Source organism: Triturus cristatus, chromosome 9 (genome assembly GCF_964204655.1).
Source record: "Triturus cristatus chromosome 9, aTriCri1.1, whole genome shotgun sequence".
NCBI classification, from domain to species: Eukaryota; Metazoa; Chordata; class Amphibia; order Caudata; family Salamandridae; genus Triturus; species Triturus cristatus.
Window position 1 is genome coordinate 839785429 of NC_140592.1, and position 18022 is coordinate 839803450.

At 46.5% G+C, this 18022-nt stretch overlaps 1 protein-coding gene across 1 annotated transcript in view; it reads right to left on the reverse strand.

Annotated features, from left to right (window-relative positions):
• TDRD9 (tudor domain containing 9) overlaps nucleotides 1-18022 on the reverse strand; it is a 2714501-nt gene that overhangs the window by 1866782 nt on the left and 829697 nt on the right. The window lies entirely within an intron of this gene.

Below are 18022 nucleotides of genomic sequence, written 5' to 3' on the forward strand. Positions count from 1 at the left end.
CTGTTCACTCATTTCATTTGTAGAGTATTCCTAACCGTAAGAGACACCATTTTCACAGTGAATTACACATATTAAACAAATATTCTAAACTCAAACGAAATTGAAATACATTCAATATAAGCAATAATCATAGGTACATGAAACATAAATAGTGAAATGCATTCTAGTTGAATCTAGTCAATTTTATAATGGAAGGACCTAATAAATCTACTGGATGCGCCAGGTGGTCTGTAGATTAACATCCCAGCAATACAATTGTGTGATGACGAAGTACAGCGGAAGCCCAGGCATTCAGCACGTGCCACTAGATCTAGTAACATAGAAACACACTTGACCTCTTTGAAAAAAACAGTGACACCGTCACCTTTCCTCCCATTGTGATCTTTCCTAATGATCTTCTAGCCCAACGGGATAGCCGATGCTATGGTGGGATTGGAGGCATCTGACAAGCATGTTTCAGTAGGAAACAGGAAGTCCGGGTTCTCATCTAATATCAGATTGTGTATTTGAATCTCATGGACTCCACTGTCATTGTGAGCCGCAGTACCACAACACGTAGCGGTGGTGCATACTTTAAGCAATGCAACCCGCCCGTACTGTATTGTAAGCGTTGTACCGGAGGCTCTACGGGCAGCATAACCGGAGACACCCACCTCCGGGTTGCTGATGGGCGCATTAGGGCTTGCCTATGGCACGCCAGCGGCACGGCCACACAGCATCTCCGTTTTTATACATCCAAGGACTAGAGTGCCCACCTCCCTAAATGGTGGCGCTCAATGTCCACAACGTGAGGCAAAACTCCCAAGAGCCCGCTCCCACTTCCTAGTTAGCAGCGTTAGCAGTGTTCTGTGCAGAGCATTTAAAGTAAAGTGCAAGGAGTGTGGGGCATACAGATTTAAAATAAAATCCAGAGACACATTAAAACTGAAAATACAGTCCTACTCCAGAGCCATTTTAAAATCAGCCAGAAACCTCTCCTGAACTGCCTGACTCTCATGCATGCGATCAGTTTTTAGCGTGAGGTCAATGTCCCAGCTCGGCAGGAGGCAAAGGAGTTGGGTGAAAGACACTGTCAGATCCCAGTAGCAGGCAGACTAAGGGGTGACAAAAAGGCCCATCTTGTGTCCTTGGTCCTCAGCAATGCTATATGGATGAGTGGCCCAACTGCAGGAATTTGATCTATGCTTCCTGGGTCCCAGCTGGCATTGGATACGCCTGGCACCAGCTCCACCGGTGCTGCTCCTGGCTGGCTCCTTTTTGAAAATCCTTGCTACTGTATGGCAAATAAGGAAGAGAAAGCCATTGCAAACTAAAAGTTTAAAGTGCTTCCATTTCTTTTTCACCACAGAGCGACTGTATGATGACATCACGTTTTGTACTTGGCAAGATAATGGTCACTGCCAGGGTGAAATACTAATCATGCAAGAATTTACCGCAGAGTAGAAATGCTGTGCATGCTCACATGATGACAATTTCTTTACGAAATCCCAACGTGCTGCAGTGAGTACCACTTTTCTTCCTGGGCACGGAGAAAATGCGGTATTCAGAGGGGAAAAAGTAAATAAGTGCTGGTACTCTGTACTGGCCCATTTTAAACATTGATCTACTGTCTATCTACCGGTCTGTTCCTCTATCTCTATCTTTGCAACTTCTATCTTTGCAAGTCTATCTTCAGATCTATGTTTGCAAGTCTGTTATTCTATCAATGTATCTATATATCTACCTATTTGTGCTAATCTATCTTTGCAATTCTATCTATCTATCTATCTATCTATCTATCTATCTATCTATCTATCTATCTATCCTTGCAATTCTATCTTTGCAAGTCTAAGAATTTATCTGCCTATCTCTTTGCAAGTCTATCATTCTAACTATCTTTGCAAGTTTATCTATACAACTCTCTCCATCTGTCTTAGTCAACCTCTCTCTTTTACAAGTCTCTTGATATACCTTTCTTTTCAACCTTCTCTATTTGTAACAAAGATGCACAAACACATTACCAAAAAAGCATGAGTAATGGCAAGAGGTTGGCAGCCACATCAGATTGATTGCATTTCTAAGGTTTTTAAAATTATATTTCCTAACTATACCATCCCTGTAAACTTTGGGGGTTTTTTCAGTGAATTTCAACATTTCTTTAATGTTATTTCCCAACGGTAACCTGTTGAGGTTTAATTTCCGTGAAATGATCATCGTGCCAGAAGGAATCCTGCCCTGCATATTTATCCACGAAGAGGCCATCGTTTTGTGCAACACCTCTACATAACTGAAGACCTTTCTACTGACTAATTAGTAAGTGCTACCCCTCTGGGTAAATGTACAGTGCATCTCCTACACTACAGCTGTGCAAATAATGCCAAGGAAATGCCTCCAGTGGCCCTGTGTGTCTGTAACGTTGCCAATGTAATTCTTTCTTGAGCGTCTTTAACAGATAACTTTACAAGGTGGAACTGCAAAGAAAAAACACTTGGATTAATTGCACTTAACAGAAGTAAGTGTTTCTTTGTTTGGTGGAGATGTGATTGTATTCCTAGGTATCAAGACCCCGTCTCCAAAATCAGCATGAAACACGCTCGTGGCCCTCTTTAGTAAGATGTCCATCATCCTGGGAAAAGGGAAGGAAGACGCTGCTTACCACTATGGTATATGGGGCGGGACCAAACGGGCGGGGTTTCTAGGCAAGTTTAGAACACTATCTATTGTCTCAGCAGCAGATGACAAAAAAGAACCCCCTTGTCACAGACACTACATCAGATACTGAGCTCGAGAAAATCAAGGATTCAAACACTACCATCACAGATAACTTTTCAGTGGAAATGCAGACACAAAACACTTTCTGTGCCTTGGTCATGCGTGCAAAGTTAGGATGATTACTACTTTACAGAAGTGGAGCTTTAGCGTGGCACCTGCTTTGTTTATATCTGTTAGTGCTCCCATTGAGGTTTCATTTCTGTGAAATGAGTATCGTGCCAAAATGAATGCTGCCCTGCATATTTATCCAAGAAGACGCCACAGTTTTCTCCAACATCTCTGCCCAACTGGAGTACTTTCTACTGGCTAATTAGTAAGTGCTACCTTGTTGGATAAATGCATAGTGCTGCGTAAAGGACGCCAAGGAAATGTCTCCAGTGACCTTGTGTGTCTGTAACTTTGCCAATGTGATATTACCTCAAGCGTCTTCACCAGATAACTGTATAAAGTGGAACTGCAGAGAAAACACACTTGGATGATTTGTACTTTACAGAATTAAGTGCTTCTTTGTTTTACTAATCGGGAGAGGGTCTGCACGGTCCCCGTCCCTGGGTCGATTTCGGTCCCGGGGACCCCAGGACCCAGGCATGTCACCTGGGTGACACCTGGGTGCCCGTAGGGGACCCAGTGGGCAATGGTACTGTGGAGGAAGGGGGCCCCTCAAGGCCCCGCGGTCCCTGCAGGACCAGACATTGCTCTGACAGACAGGAGGCTGCTGCAACAGAGCAATGTTTTCATCTGTTTCCCTGCACGCATATTACGTGCAGGGAAACAGATGAACTCAGCTTTCTGCAAGCCAGAGCGGTTTGACAGCTCGAGCTTGCAGCAAGCAGAGTTATGTTTGATTGTGCTTGGTGGGAGCTGACCGGTGGGAGCTGTCAGCTCCCACCAAGAAAAAGCAAACAGCTACCTCCCAAAGGCGGGAACCTCAAGATGTAGCAAGAGCCAGCCCTGGGATATGGCGGTCTCCAGTGCCATCAATGGCCCACGAGGGGTGCCATGTGATCCCCCTCCATTGTAGTATTTAGCCCCAGAGAGGTGGTCATCCCCGGGGGTCCGCAACAAACCCCCTAAATTAATTTATTTCAGTAGGGGCGCTAGAGGGCGCAAAGCATTATGGTTGCTCTTTAGAGCTGCTCCGCCGGCCGAGATATAAAACCGACAATTATCCTCATCATCCCGCCCCGCACCCTGCTGAAATTGCCAGGCACGTTATTCGCAGGAACTGCAGACTGACCTGGTCGAGCGATGTGGACCAGAACTTCGCTGCAACAAGGATTACAGGCTGAGGGGCTCTGAGCCGGCCCCTGGCAACGTGGCGGCTCAGTACGCGTTTGGATCGGGCGAGTTAGGTAGGCCACGGCTGGCTCTGGCGACGGGCTGCGAGTGCCGGGGGGGTGCTTAGCTCCTCGGGCCTGGGGTTTGGTGGGCAGTTCAGCGCGACCTTGGGCGCTGGTGTCTGCTCTCCGATTACTCGGTAGGGTGATTGGGGGGGCTGTGCGGCCTCCGGGTCTCCGTCTGTGCGCCTGTGGGCACCGGTCTCGCGTAGAGGGCCGGGTAGCGTCCTTTGGCGTTGCGGCCGGCTGATGGGCTGGTTACGGACCTGATTACTTGGTCGCTGGAGGTCGGGCTGTGTTTCTGGGTGCCTGCGTGCTCGCCAATTCCCGGTAGTCCGCCTGGCCGGCTGTATTCCTGTGGTGATGGTCCCCCTTAACACCGGAGGGGGACCTCCTTGCAGAACAACATCCAGCGAACCTGCGTGGGGCCAAGATCCTTGCCTTTGCGCTGCAGCTGTGACGCTCAGTGCCGACGTGCCCCTCGTCCTCCTGCTACCATCTATCGGCCGCCATTCCTACGTCCTGTGCCTGGAGGCGGTGTGCGGCTGGGACACTTACCAGCACTTGTGACCCCTACTATGGGGGGGGGGGTATGGGGGGCAAGGAGGATATCAGCCTGCTCCTGCCATCCATGTGCTCCTGGGGGTGCCCTCCCGGCGTCCTTTACTGTTGTGCGCCTACTGGTGCCACACTGGGCCTGCTCTTCACCTTTGTCCTAGCCTGTCAAAAGTGAAAGCCTCACTGGTGACCTACTACCCTAGCCCTTTATGTACTGGTGATCCTTCCCTCACAAGGCGCGGCGTTATCCTCGCCTTACAGCATCACAGGTGGTGGACTGTGCCTTCTGGGCCCTCTGAGTCACTTATATTGACTCATGTGCTGCTGCATGAAGTAAACTCTGTACTGCATTGCTGCTATTACGAATTGGGCCTTATTTGCAATCTGGCCGGGTTGGCTTGGCTTGGCTTTCACCGTGGTGATCATCATCGCAGACACATATCCCCTATTTGTTGAGAGGTGGGATGCATAAGATTGCGGCACTGAGGGGCCTGTGTTGTGTTGCTACCTCTGTACGCTGGATCACCCTGGTCTGTGCCACAAACATGGGGAAAAGCGAGCGTGGCCAACCACGCCTCACTTTCGAGCCCCGAAAAACTGGCAGAGCCACGCAACATGCAGCATCAGACTCTGAGACTGACCCACCAAATGACCACCTTACCAATATCGATAAAACCCTTCTTGCTGTACAGGCCAGTTTGCAGTCAATCGATGGTAAAATTCATCACCTAAATCTTCGAATGGACCACGTTGTCTAAACTAGACAAGCATGCTCAGCGGTTAGGGGAGGCGGACACCGAGGATGGGTTACGGCAAGTCACGAACAAGGCGGCCTCCATGGAAAAGGTTCTGGCTGTCATACATGCAAGTAATGAAGATTTAGAAGCCAGATCGAGACGTAACAATGTGCGCATTACGGGTCTCCCAGAATCTACAAAGACAGGCTGCCTCGAGACCTGCGAGACATCTTCGGCACCGAGCAGTTGTCCCAGGTTCTCATTGTGGAGCGGGCACGTCGTTCCTTGGCTGCACGTCCTCCTCCGGGCGCCCCACCTCGCCCCATAATTGCTCACCTTTTAAACTATACAGACAGGGATGCGGTGCTCCGCTTGGTGAGGGAGAAAGGTACCATCGTTCATGAAGGGAATACGCTTGCCTTTTATCCGAACTTCACCATGGCGTTGCAAAAGGCTCGCAGGGAATCTCAGCCTGCCAAGAAATTGCTACTGGCCGCGCACATACCATACGCTATGCTTTACCCGGCAAGGTTGCATGTGGAGGACAATGGAAAGTACACATTTTTCACCTGCCCGAAATCAGCATTGGATTTCACCAAATCTGTCTCCCGCCGGAACCGCTCCACCAGGCATGCAGAAAGTGACGAAGCTACTGAACATGGTGAATTAGCAAGTGGCCCGGGTTGACTCTGTATTTGAACTACTTGGGTTGGGAGGGCGCCTGGGATGGGACACGAGTACTCATTACCAGACGGTTCTCCGATTATTTGGCTTCATGATTTCATACAATGTATTATTTTGCTCAATGTTGGGGGGGATTCCCCTCCTGTGTTCCTATGCGATATGTGTTTGCGGGGGCTGGGAAGGGCACTATACGATGGTTTGGCCACCTCCTAGCTTCATCGGGAGGGAGTTTGTGCTCTGGTGTCCCCCCTCATGGGTCTTACCCGCAAATCGTTATTTCCCTGGTGCTGTACTTGGGATTGTTTCTGGGAGTTTGGGATGGCTTTGGAGTGTTGGGGTTGCTAAAGTGGGTGGGGGGTGATTAGGCGGGGGTATTGTTCTGGGTTTATGTGGCTACATATTATTCCTATCCGGCTGGATATTGCCCACACATTCTTGTTCACATATTGGACACAGGCAGATTGCGTTTCCCACATACATTGCTCTTGGAATACACAGTAATGGTTTGACAATTTCTTGTCTCACATGGAACGTGTGGGAGCTCAACTCGCCCAACAAAAAAATTCGACAAGTGTTGACTCACTTAGAACACCACAGAATTAATATCGCCCTCCTACAAGAAACACATCTAACGAAACATACAGACATGTTGGATGGGGCTCGCTAGGCTGGCTACCGTCTGGCCTCCTCCTATAGCCGGGGGGGGGGGTCTCACATTAGTGAAGAAAGGCCTTCCTTTTACAGCACATCGCACTTATGTCGACTATGCAGGCCGGTATGCGGTGGTGCACGGGACGCTGGCAGGCAAGCTGGTCACCATTATGAATTTCTATGGTCCTAACATACATGACCCTGGATTGTTCGAGAGCCTTCTCGCAGTACTGCGCGATTGGCCAGACGCAGCGATCCTTGAGAGGGGGGGGGGGGGGGGGGGGGGGGGGACGGGGTGCGTTCTTAATACTCACTTGGACCCCCATAAAGATAAATCTAGTGGTAAAGAGGGGCACTCCCCAGGTGCAGCTCGTGTGATCGGCAGCGGGATGGCAGAATTTGGATTGCTTGATATATAGCGACATAGACATACAGAGACAATTGAGGGCACACACATTTCTACAGCACATGGCAGCTGGTCTCGTCCTGATTACTGCTTGGTAGGCGAGGAAGTGGTGGGCTGGGTGGTGAGGGTGGAGCATCTGCCACGCACACTCTCAGATCACTGTCCAATTCGGCTCACTCTTAACATCCCTCAACAGATTCCCTAGTCCTTCACGTGGTGTCTCCGTACTGAGGCACTGTTGGACCCCCTTTATTTGGAAACTATTCGTGAAGCCATTGTCCAATACTTTGCTCAGAATAAGGGATCTGTTGATAGCGCCGGGGTACTGTGGGAGGGGTTTAAAGCTACCATTCGAGGTGCCTGTATCAGTACATCCGCTGGCATTTTAAAGGACTTAAGGGGCCAAATAATCAAAGTGGAATCCACACTGTCCAACCTTGAACGTGGCTATGAGCGTGCACCATGTGATGCAACCTTAGCATCCATTAAAGAAGCTATATTTGAACATGCTAGACTAGCGGACGAAGAGCTCCGATACATATCGAAGTGTGCTGTGGCTCGTTCGTATGGAGAGGGTGGTAGACCAGGGCATCACTTGGCCACAAAGATTAAATACCGCATGCATGACGCCGTCATTACTAAGATCACGGATGAGGCTGGACACGACCATTTCAGGGTCACAGACATACTGGAGCAGTTCAGACAAACGTACACTAAACTGTACACATCGCAGTGTGATACAGCTACTGAGGAATTAGATGACTATCACAGGTAGCCATTGCTTGGTTGTCGGATAGACAGAGTATCTCAGTCAACCTCTCACAGTGGAAGACATTCGTATGACAATAGCCTCTCTCCCTAATAAAAAAGCACCTGGCCCGGACGGATTGCCACCCAAATTCTACAAGGCATATGCTGAAGAGCTCACCCCCTTCCTGATAGAAATGTATGTGGAGGCATACGACTCAGGCATACTCCCCTCTTCCCTTCGCAGGGCTCTCATCATTAACCTATTAAAAAAAGACAAACTGCCCGAGCATTGCTATAAATATCGCCCCTTGTCGCTAATTAACACAGACGTAAAAATGGTGGCGAAGATATTAGCTACACGCCTTCAACTGCTCATGCACAATCTGGTGCTACCAGATCAGTCTGGGTTCATACCTAAACGGTCCACCTCCCACAATCTCTGCACACTATTTGCTCTCTTCCACACTTTCTCCTGACATTCCGGCGGCAGCTGTCTTGCTTGACGCTGCCAAAGCATTTGATTCCATTGAATGGGGCTATCTGTTTTTATACTCCAGCGGATGGTATTTTCCCCCATTTTTGTCAACTGGGTGCGACTCCTTTATGCACACCCCTCAGCGCAGGTCCGGGTGGGAGGGCACCCTTCGGAACTCTTTCTTATTACCAGAGGCACCAGGCAGGGGTGCCCCCTTTCGCCCCTCCGGTTTGCCTTGACACTGGAACCATTGGCCTGCCTCATCAGGCAAGGTCACAAACACGCGGCTCTTAATTTGCATCACTGTCCACTTATCTCACTGTATGCGGATGATATGCTGCTTTTCATCCAAGAGCCCCATATTCATCTAGCATCAGTGCTGCGGGAGTTTGCCAGATTTTCCGGGCTACACATCAACTGGTCTAAGTCGGTGGTACTACCACTGACCGTATCCACACACCCACATGAGCTAGAATTTCCTCGAGGGGGCAAAGGACACGGTTAAATATTTGGGGATCTGGGTCCACAGTGATCCCGGAAGAGTCCTTCGTGAGAATTATGGCACTGCTGTCACATTGCTAGAGCAACAAATTGACATATGGGTTTGACTTCGGCTTACACTCCCCGATCCTATTGCATTAATAAAAATGGTGGTGCTGCCTAAATTTCTATATCCTTTTAATAACATACCGATCCCTCTCTTCCAACAATTTTTTAAAACACTACGTTCTCTGCTTCTCCATCTGTTTTGGGGTGGAGTAAGTTGGCGCACACTAACCCTAGATTATGAACATGGGGGATTCGGGGTGCTGGATCTATATGTGTATTATTTGTGCGCACACGCACAATACGCGCATTTTTGGTTCACAGATCACAATTTCATCCCACATGTGGCGGTGGAACACTTGGATGCTCATCCCATCCCGTTAAGCTACATTTTAACACACAAGAGCAGACTCACGCCCGCACTACTTTCAACACCATTAACACGACGATCACAGCCTGGCAGACTGGCCTGTCGGTGACACATGAGAAGGGAGCTATGCGCATACTGGCTCAGGCAGGCATTGACAAAATGCAGGATCTATACCCCAATGGCACTTTCTTGACATCCGCTGATTATATTCAACATCAGACTCTACTATTCACATTCTCGATACACAGACTCAAGAAAGCAGCACAAGCCTATTATCCAACGTTCCCTGCGGAGTCTCCAGAATCCCTTGCATTACATGCCTTACTTACTAGTCCCACTCGACACAAACTTGTCACTAAATTATATTGCGCCGTTAGAGAAGATAGGGCCCTCCCTGATGATAAAAGTCTGGAGAAATGGAACGAATGTTTGGACCCTCCGATCTCGCAGGACGATTGGGTGCGCTGTTGTAGCCTGACTGGAGCCCTCACGTCCAACGGGAAGTTGCGCATTATACACTTTAAATTTCTCCATCAAGTTTATCATACACCTCACAGACTTTTTAAGTTCAGACTACGTGACACAGACACATGTACACAATGTGGCGCATTGAGTGCCGACCTCTGGCACCTGTCATGGGCCTGTAGGTGGGTGAGGGCATATTGGACTGCGGTGATCATTAAACTGTCAAAAAACCTTGGGGTGGATGTGCCCTGTTCTCCGCGGGTGTGTTTATTGGGTCTACTCCCTTTTCTGTAAGGTGCAAGGGGTAAGCTGGCAAGTGTAGCACTACTTATTGCCAAGCGGCAATTGTTTTCTATTTTGACATTTGACATCATTTTTCAATATAACAAATGTGAACTGTATGAGATTTTATGAAAAGCCACAATAAAATAAATAAAAAATAAACATATATTTCAGCCCCGGGGAGGTGGCGGTCCCCGGGGCTGTGTGGTGGTGGGGGAAGAGAGGGGGGCTTGCATTCATTTTATATTTAGCCCGGGAGAGGTGAAAGTCCCTGGGGCTACCACGAAGGCCCACCTGCATTCATTTTATATGTTTAGCCCTGGGGACGTGGCAGTACCCAGGGGCACGGGCGGGCCCAGTGGGCCAACTGCATACATATTTGTAATGTCCTAGGTAGGTGGCCGTCCCCGGGTTTGCTGTAGGGGCACACAGGCTCCCACGTTTGAGTTTTTCTCTGGGGAGGTGGGGGTCCCCATGGCACGGGGGTTGTTGCACCGGCACCCCCGGTATTAATTAAAAGCAATAGGTGATGGTCCCTGGGGCTTTTATAAACCTGGTGAGGGGATGCCCAGTGCAGCCGGACCAGCTGCCATGGCAAAAGTGTTTGGTACACATACGCAAAGAAGCCCACGCAGCAGCCTGACTAACATCCAGGATGGGAACTCCGCAAGCTAATGCAGTGGTCGCAGCCTTTGGTGACTTAGAGGATGGGTAGTTCTGGCAACTGTATGAAAGCCAATATGGCTGAAAGATACCCTTTAACTGTGTCCAAAGTCTTGCCTGGCTAAAGATAAAACAAACACCACTCAACGGTGCAGAGAGAGAATCAACATATTGGCAGTGTAGCAAGCCACAAACTTGTCCCAAAGGCAGGCATATACAGTCTTAGTTGAGGGACACCTGGCTGCCAGAATTACTTTTCAGACTTCTGAAGGGACGTCAAAAACTGTCAATGCTGCTGCTCTTTCTCCATGCATGAAAGCAAAGGGTGTGCATGTTCGGATGCATGAACCTGTCCTATTGCTGCGATGGGAGATCCCCCCCGAAAGCGAAGCTTAATCAGAGGACCAATGCTCATGCTCAAGAGTTCAAGATACCATAACCGCCAGGCCCCAACTTGAGTCACAAGTATGACATGGCCAGTCGTTCCTAGTCTTCTCGAGAGCTCTGGGCAGGGGTGATATTGGCAGAAAGAAGTACACCTAAATTCCATGAAACAAATTGAGCATCCGAGAGACAGCGGCCTTGGAAACTCTAGCACACCGAAGTGCTGACATTACGCGTTCTCAGCAGTGGCAAACATGTATAACCAAGGTTCTACTCAGTTGCGGAAGAGACCGTGCACCACCCTTGGATGGACACACCATTGGTGAGGCATAAATAGCTGCTAGGTAGCTCTACTCTGGCATTCACAGAGCCCACCAGGAATGTGCCCTGATGTTCCTGCCAAGTCCAGAGATGCAGGGCATTTTGACATAGGGCCCCATGACCCCACCCCGCCCGCTGGAATACCACATGGTGGTGGTGATATCTGTGAACACCTGACCCAGCCTTATATTGATGGAAGAAAGTCTTTCAATGGCAAGTAAATTGCTCTCATCTTCAGCAGTTTATGTCAGGATTTCTCTCAAATGTCCACTCCAACCAGGAGTGACGCATTTGTCACCACAGTGAGCTGGGTAGGGATGGGAGAGGGGTCTCCTGCTGACCCAGTCACGGTTCATCAGCCACAACTGCAGATCTTTGCAGTTGTCTTCGATAGCTGGGCCAGGTCGGAGGGATACCCCTGATGCAGCGGCCATTGGATCTTCAGGTCCCACTGCAGATAATGCATATGCCAGCGGGCATATGTTATCTGCAGGAGGCCATGAGGCTCAGCTGTCTCAGTGTCAGTCACTCCACAATCCAGGATAGAGGCTAAACCATGGGAATCATAGCGTGAATATCCTGGACTTACTGTTCCAGTGGATAGGATAGGCCTGAAACAGCATTGCATCCAGGATGGCTAAGATGCAAGTGAGCAGAGATTCAGATGTTACTTTGACATGTTGATAGTGAACCCCAGCAACTGACTATGATCCGCTGTTGTCTGGTGGTGGATGACAATCGCCTGAGACGATCCCACCTTCAGACGCCAGTTGTTGAGGTAGGAGAAGACTTGTACCCATGACCTTGGCAGATGGGCTGCAATGGAGTGCTGAATTTGTCTTCTTGCCAAACAGTTGAGTGCCTTTGGAGGGCATGGCCATAAGGGATGCCTGGACATCCCTGAAAAAGCCAGTAGAACTCAACCAGGCGTCAGGACAGAGTGCTGCTGACCAAACATTCACTCTGCCTAGTAAGTCGGCTGTATCGAATCCACAGCATACAGTGAACTTTGCTGAGTCCCTGCAACGGCAATAGCCTATGACAGGATGGCTTGTGCCTCCTCAAAGGCCATGGGCAGCACTTGCACAACCAAATCCAAAACTGTGTGGGAATACTGGCCCATGAGGCATGTGGTGTTCACTGAGCCCAGCACAAGAGTGGTGAGAAAGAAAATATTTTTCCCCGATGGTGTCTAACCTCTTGGATTCCCTATCTGGTGGTGTGGTAAGGAACAGACCAAGGTTGACTTTGGATGTGGAGGCCTGGACAACCAGACTATCTAGGGTGGGGTGCTGGGTGAGGAAAACTGGGTCCCCAGGAGCAGGGCGATGGCAGCAGGCAATCGTCTTGTGCACAGGAGCCGCTGTGGAAGGCTTGGCCTATGCCTCGAGTAGGACATCAGCGAGTGCTTCATTAAAGATAAGAGGAGGTTTGGAGATGGGGGACAATTTCCAGATAAAGCACCTCTGTCAAGACGCTCATCTTCACTGCCATCAAGGGCAGCATAAGGTACAGGACCTTAGCCTCCTTCCTAACCACCTTGGCAAATGAAGCTCCTTCCTCCATAGCCAGACTAGTAGGAGAGACTAGGCCAGTGCCTGGAAAGGTGTCTAGACTACTGGCATCCACCAGTTCCTTATATCAGTTATCCTCTGGCTCCTCCATGAGGTCAGGATACCATAAGGATCCTCGGATCTGCCCCATTCGTATTGACCACAGGGCCTATCAGTAAAAGGAGGCACTGTCCAATTCTGAATGCCGTGTTTCAGCAAACACAGATCCATCTCTAAATTGGACTCTATATAAAGATGGGGTCTGCACCGTCGAGGGGCGTTAAAGCCACCAGGAACAACACCATTGGAACGGACTCTGGTGAAGGTCGTAGTCTTGCAACCGGAGCCAGTCCACAAATACATCTAAAGGACCCGACTGGCGGCAAGGGCTAACCCGCTGATGGGAATCCATTGGGGGCACCAGCTGAATCCTTGTGGTCCGAAGGTGCTCCAAAGGAGATGGCCCACCAAATATGAGGTCCATGGCCTCATAAAAATTCTTCAGCTGGTAGGGGATTGCTTCTTCAAGTTCTGAGAGGTGTGGAGCAGACCCTTAATCAGGCTCTGTGGTGGACACATGGGAGCGGAGCCCTGAGTTATGGCGCCATCCCATGCCTTGTCAAAAGACTTGCAATGTTGTGGGGACGTCGAAGAAAGCTTCACTTTATTTGAATTGTTGTGGGACTTACCCAACTACTTTGAGTGCAACAATGGCCATTGGAAACAGCTCCACAAGTGAGCCCAGGACCTTCCTCGCAACGGGGACCTGAAGCATCTCGGAGTCAACTGGCATCAGGTAACCAAGAGCTACAGGTAGCTCCCTCAAACTGCCTTAGAGTTCATCACTCAACAGTCGAAGCACGCTTTGGAGTCGTGGCCCAGCTTCAGAGGCATACATGGTGAGGATGTGTCACACAAATCTGCCTGTGACAGGATCCAGGGTTTAAACTCTGCAGGTTTTTTTAGGGGCCAGCCCTTTCACACGCTTGGAGCTTAAGCTGAAAAGAATAGACAAAATGTTGAAAAATAGTCCCAAAATGGAGTTCTGCACTGATGGCACTGAAAGAAAAGAACTGATGTCAGCGCACTGGGCTGGCGTCTATACTGGCATCTCAAAGCTGATAGACGCCACCTACCGGTACGCAGAGGTACTGTTCAATATTTTACGGACCCAGTCAGACACCTGGGGAATCTGTGGCTAGAAGTCTCAATTGCTTCTTTTCTCTCTAGCTCTAAGCCTCAATGGTTAGTCGCCCCCACAGTTTTGAAGGGATATTTGGGATTATGAATCATTGACCTAGAGTGAGATTGTCATAAACCCAAGGGGAAGTTAGGAAATGAGAGGATAATCAACGGTATATCCTTGAAACATGTTTTATTGAACAAGTATGAGTTATAAATTAATTTTATGTAATGGAGCCCTATAATGATGTAAGTGATGATTCAAATAGGAAGCATCTAATTCTTGGTTGGATGCCAAAACAATTCTGAGCCTTAAAGAACTATATGTAAACTAAAAATAAATGTTGATGATGCACTGTATACTACAAAGAACATCGTCTATATCTTTTTCACAGTTATTTGCTATACATTGGGATTACCCTGAAGGTAGGGTAGACCTAGAAAATCACTGAAACACCCAGTTGACAGTTTTTATGCCTTACAATTGGCTTTTAGTAATTTTGGGGAATGGTGTCTTGCAGTTGTCAAGGAAATGTGCAAAACTGAATTTTGAATATAAATGAATTACACTGCTTTTTACATATTTTAAAGCAACTAATTAATTTGTGACATTAGTTTATAACAATAAAATAAGAAAAAACTATATGTATACGTTTGCTGAATCTGACGGGTACATATTGGGTAATATACAGTGCAAGGGTCATTGAGGCTGAATAATAAGATAAGGAAACAAAGTAGCAATTTTATCTACGGAGGGGAAATATATTGTCTGGTTTTAGGAACCTTGTCCACTTTGTTATGTAAGGGGTTTCTCTCCTGTTCATGCAGATCTCTCTACACATTGCATTCCTTGATTATCTGCATTGAATGAAAGGTTTGGGGCTTTTAGACTTAGACCATCTCTGTTTGCCCTTGTTTTTTGGGGAAATTGTGAATTTAGGAGCTGAAGCAGGTCAGGACCTCTCTCTGAATCTCTATGGAGCAATAAGAAAGGCTTTTAAAAGTATGTGCGATAGATGTGTAAGCCCACTGTGTGCACATATATGCATGTTTTTCTCGCTTTGACAAGCTAACAATACATATGGAACACAAAAAAGACATTGAGCTGAAAAAAAGACGATGTGACCACTTAAGCCTACGTCTCAACATATACAATGCATGAGAGTTTTTCACATGGCTTATTTCAATTGAAATGGCAATGTGTTAAATCCACAACAGGGTAACTGCAGTGAACAAAATAGTCACAACAATGTCGCACAGTAACAAAAAAGCCTCAAATCAAAACCCTTACCTGCAGGAACCAGACTGGGGAATTTCTTCAGGAGGTTTTGTAAGTGTGGCATGCTGGAATGAGTGCATGACAGAGTAATACAGCACAGGGGGAGGTGATTAGGACTCTTTACGGTACAAGTCTGCCAGGAAGAAATCATGTAATCAATCTGGGGCTCACTACATTCCCCACTACTTCTCAGCACAGATTTGTATCAATCCAAAGTAGGCAGTTTGAGAGGAGTCTCAATCAGCAATCTTCATGATCAGCAAGACCCACTTCAACTTGTTTTGATTTTTAACAAGGATGCTTAATGTGTAGTCCTGTTCAGCCATTAGTAGCTCAGTAAACGGGTGAACAATTTTGAGCATTCTACATGCAGTGACGCTGTATACGAGAAAAGTGTCCTAAAAATTGAAATAATTAATTATGGGGCTACAATTAATTAATTTTATTTATGAGCTGAGGCCACTGCTAAGCCGGTTCGCAGTACCAAAGATGTTAAGCATTAATGGAAAAAATTACCAAAAAAACACCAGTTAAAACAAAACCGCTGTAATTTCTGGGGACTCATTTTCCAATGTCAGCTGGCGAATATTTCACAACATTGCAAAAAGAGTAGCTAAGTCAGCCATCGCTAGCATGCAAAAACACCCACACCTCTGAATCTGGAAATGCATAATCAAGGATCAATAACCAAGGAACAATCAATAACCAAGGAAAAATCAGCAAAGGTTCTGAAAGATGCTGGTAAACAGAAAAATGAGGCTCTGTTTCAGAAATAACAAATGTGAGGAAAATAAAGCATAACATGCACCCAATTACCAACCTTTGCAATCCAATAAATCGTTTTGATATTTTTGGAATGTTCTTTAACCAATTCTTTACTGAAATGTGCTTTAGTTGGGATAACTTGTGCTTATGTTGACATGACTAGGCCAAAGTCAGCTTGCATTGATTTTTATTTTGCAGCAACAGAAGTAACAAATGCAGCTTTTAAAATAACATGAATGAGCTTCAAATGTGCAAATTTCTTTTTGCTGAAAAGAAGCAAAACAGAATTCCTTTTATTGGTGTTGTTTAATTTGCTGAGCTGAAATGTATTAATGTGTCTATCTGATGACGGAAGCCGTGATAAGAGTGTTCCTGTAGTTGCAACATATTCAAGGCCCTTTGCACAGGTCAGCGCTAAGCAGTTGCACTGTGTATTGTTTTTACTTTTTTTTTTTTTAAACTTATTTTTATTGCCATTTTCACATTTCTTATATTGTACATCATACATATTCGTCAAGTGGTCATGTCCGATCATGCATCCTGTAGGATTACTCAACAATTATATTTCTTGATAATTCGTTATGTGTATTGTTTTTACTTGTTGCATAAATGTCACATTATTTTTCTCATTTATGTAATCCTTATCACGAATATTCATGAAAGGTGGTCTTCATAATGTTTCTTATTTTTTATGCATCACATTTTCTTGTTTTACTATTGGTTTGTGCGCAAGTTACTTTATTAGTACAGTCCTATGATGTCAGTTCTCACCATGCTAGGAGTGTGCTTTTCAATGTCTGAAACTTAAAAAATGTGCTCTTTATGGGAGATGTGCCAGATTTACCTCAGCTTTTGAACTGTGCAGCCTCTGCGCTAGTCTGCCTAATGATTTATACTTGGACTTTTCTTGCTTTCTAAACCATGCAGACTTCAAGTTAGTATGACAATTTGATTTGTACTTTCTATGACGTTTGAACTGAGCAGATTTATGCTAGTTCTCTTGCTGATACATATTTTGGTTCTAGCGATTTGCCTGCTTTGGAGTTCGACCTTATGTTGTTACTCCTCGCAATTGTTATTATTTAATGCACTATTGATGCTGATTTGAATCTGACTGCCTAATTGTTGCCATCAGCAGTGATTCTTACATTTTAATAATCCTTTATGGTTTGTCTTTGAATTTTGTTCTATGATTGTTTCCTTTAAGGGCAAAGGACCTCAACCTATTGAGACTCACATGTCCCCAAGATCGCGTCTCACCCCTTTTTATTTCAAGTTAAAAGCACCAACAATGTTGTCAAAATCAACAATTCATAAAAGCAGCATGCTGAAAACTTAGTGTGAGGTCATCTCTGATAAGGTGGGCCCATCTAAGCAGTGTAAAATATACATCAGATGAGATGGGCAAACTCGCACCAAGATATACTTCCTGGTCAAAAACAATATGACTTACTAGGGAATATGGTTACCTATGTTATGGAAAGTGATGAGAAAAATATTTTTGAGGAGTGTAAAGTAGGCATTTCAATCGTAGGTCTCTAGAGACGCCAAGATCTTTGGACAATGCATCTTTGCAAGACCATGCCTGTCAAAAAGCAGTCAAAGTAGAAATAATATAACAATTAGTCGAGTAATGCTACTGATACAGTCCACGGTTATCTCTCCACTTACCGTTATCCATCAAGTACAGAAGAACCTCAAAGGTGGAGCATTTGTCCTAAAATAGGAATACCTCTTCAAACCACCTCAGTTTAAAATGTTAAATAGCAAATAAAACATCAGTTTACTTTTTCGTTCTATTGGTTGATTTAGGTTTCTCTTAACTACAAACTGAGCAAATAAAAAAATCACAAGTTCAATGGA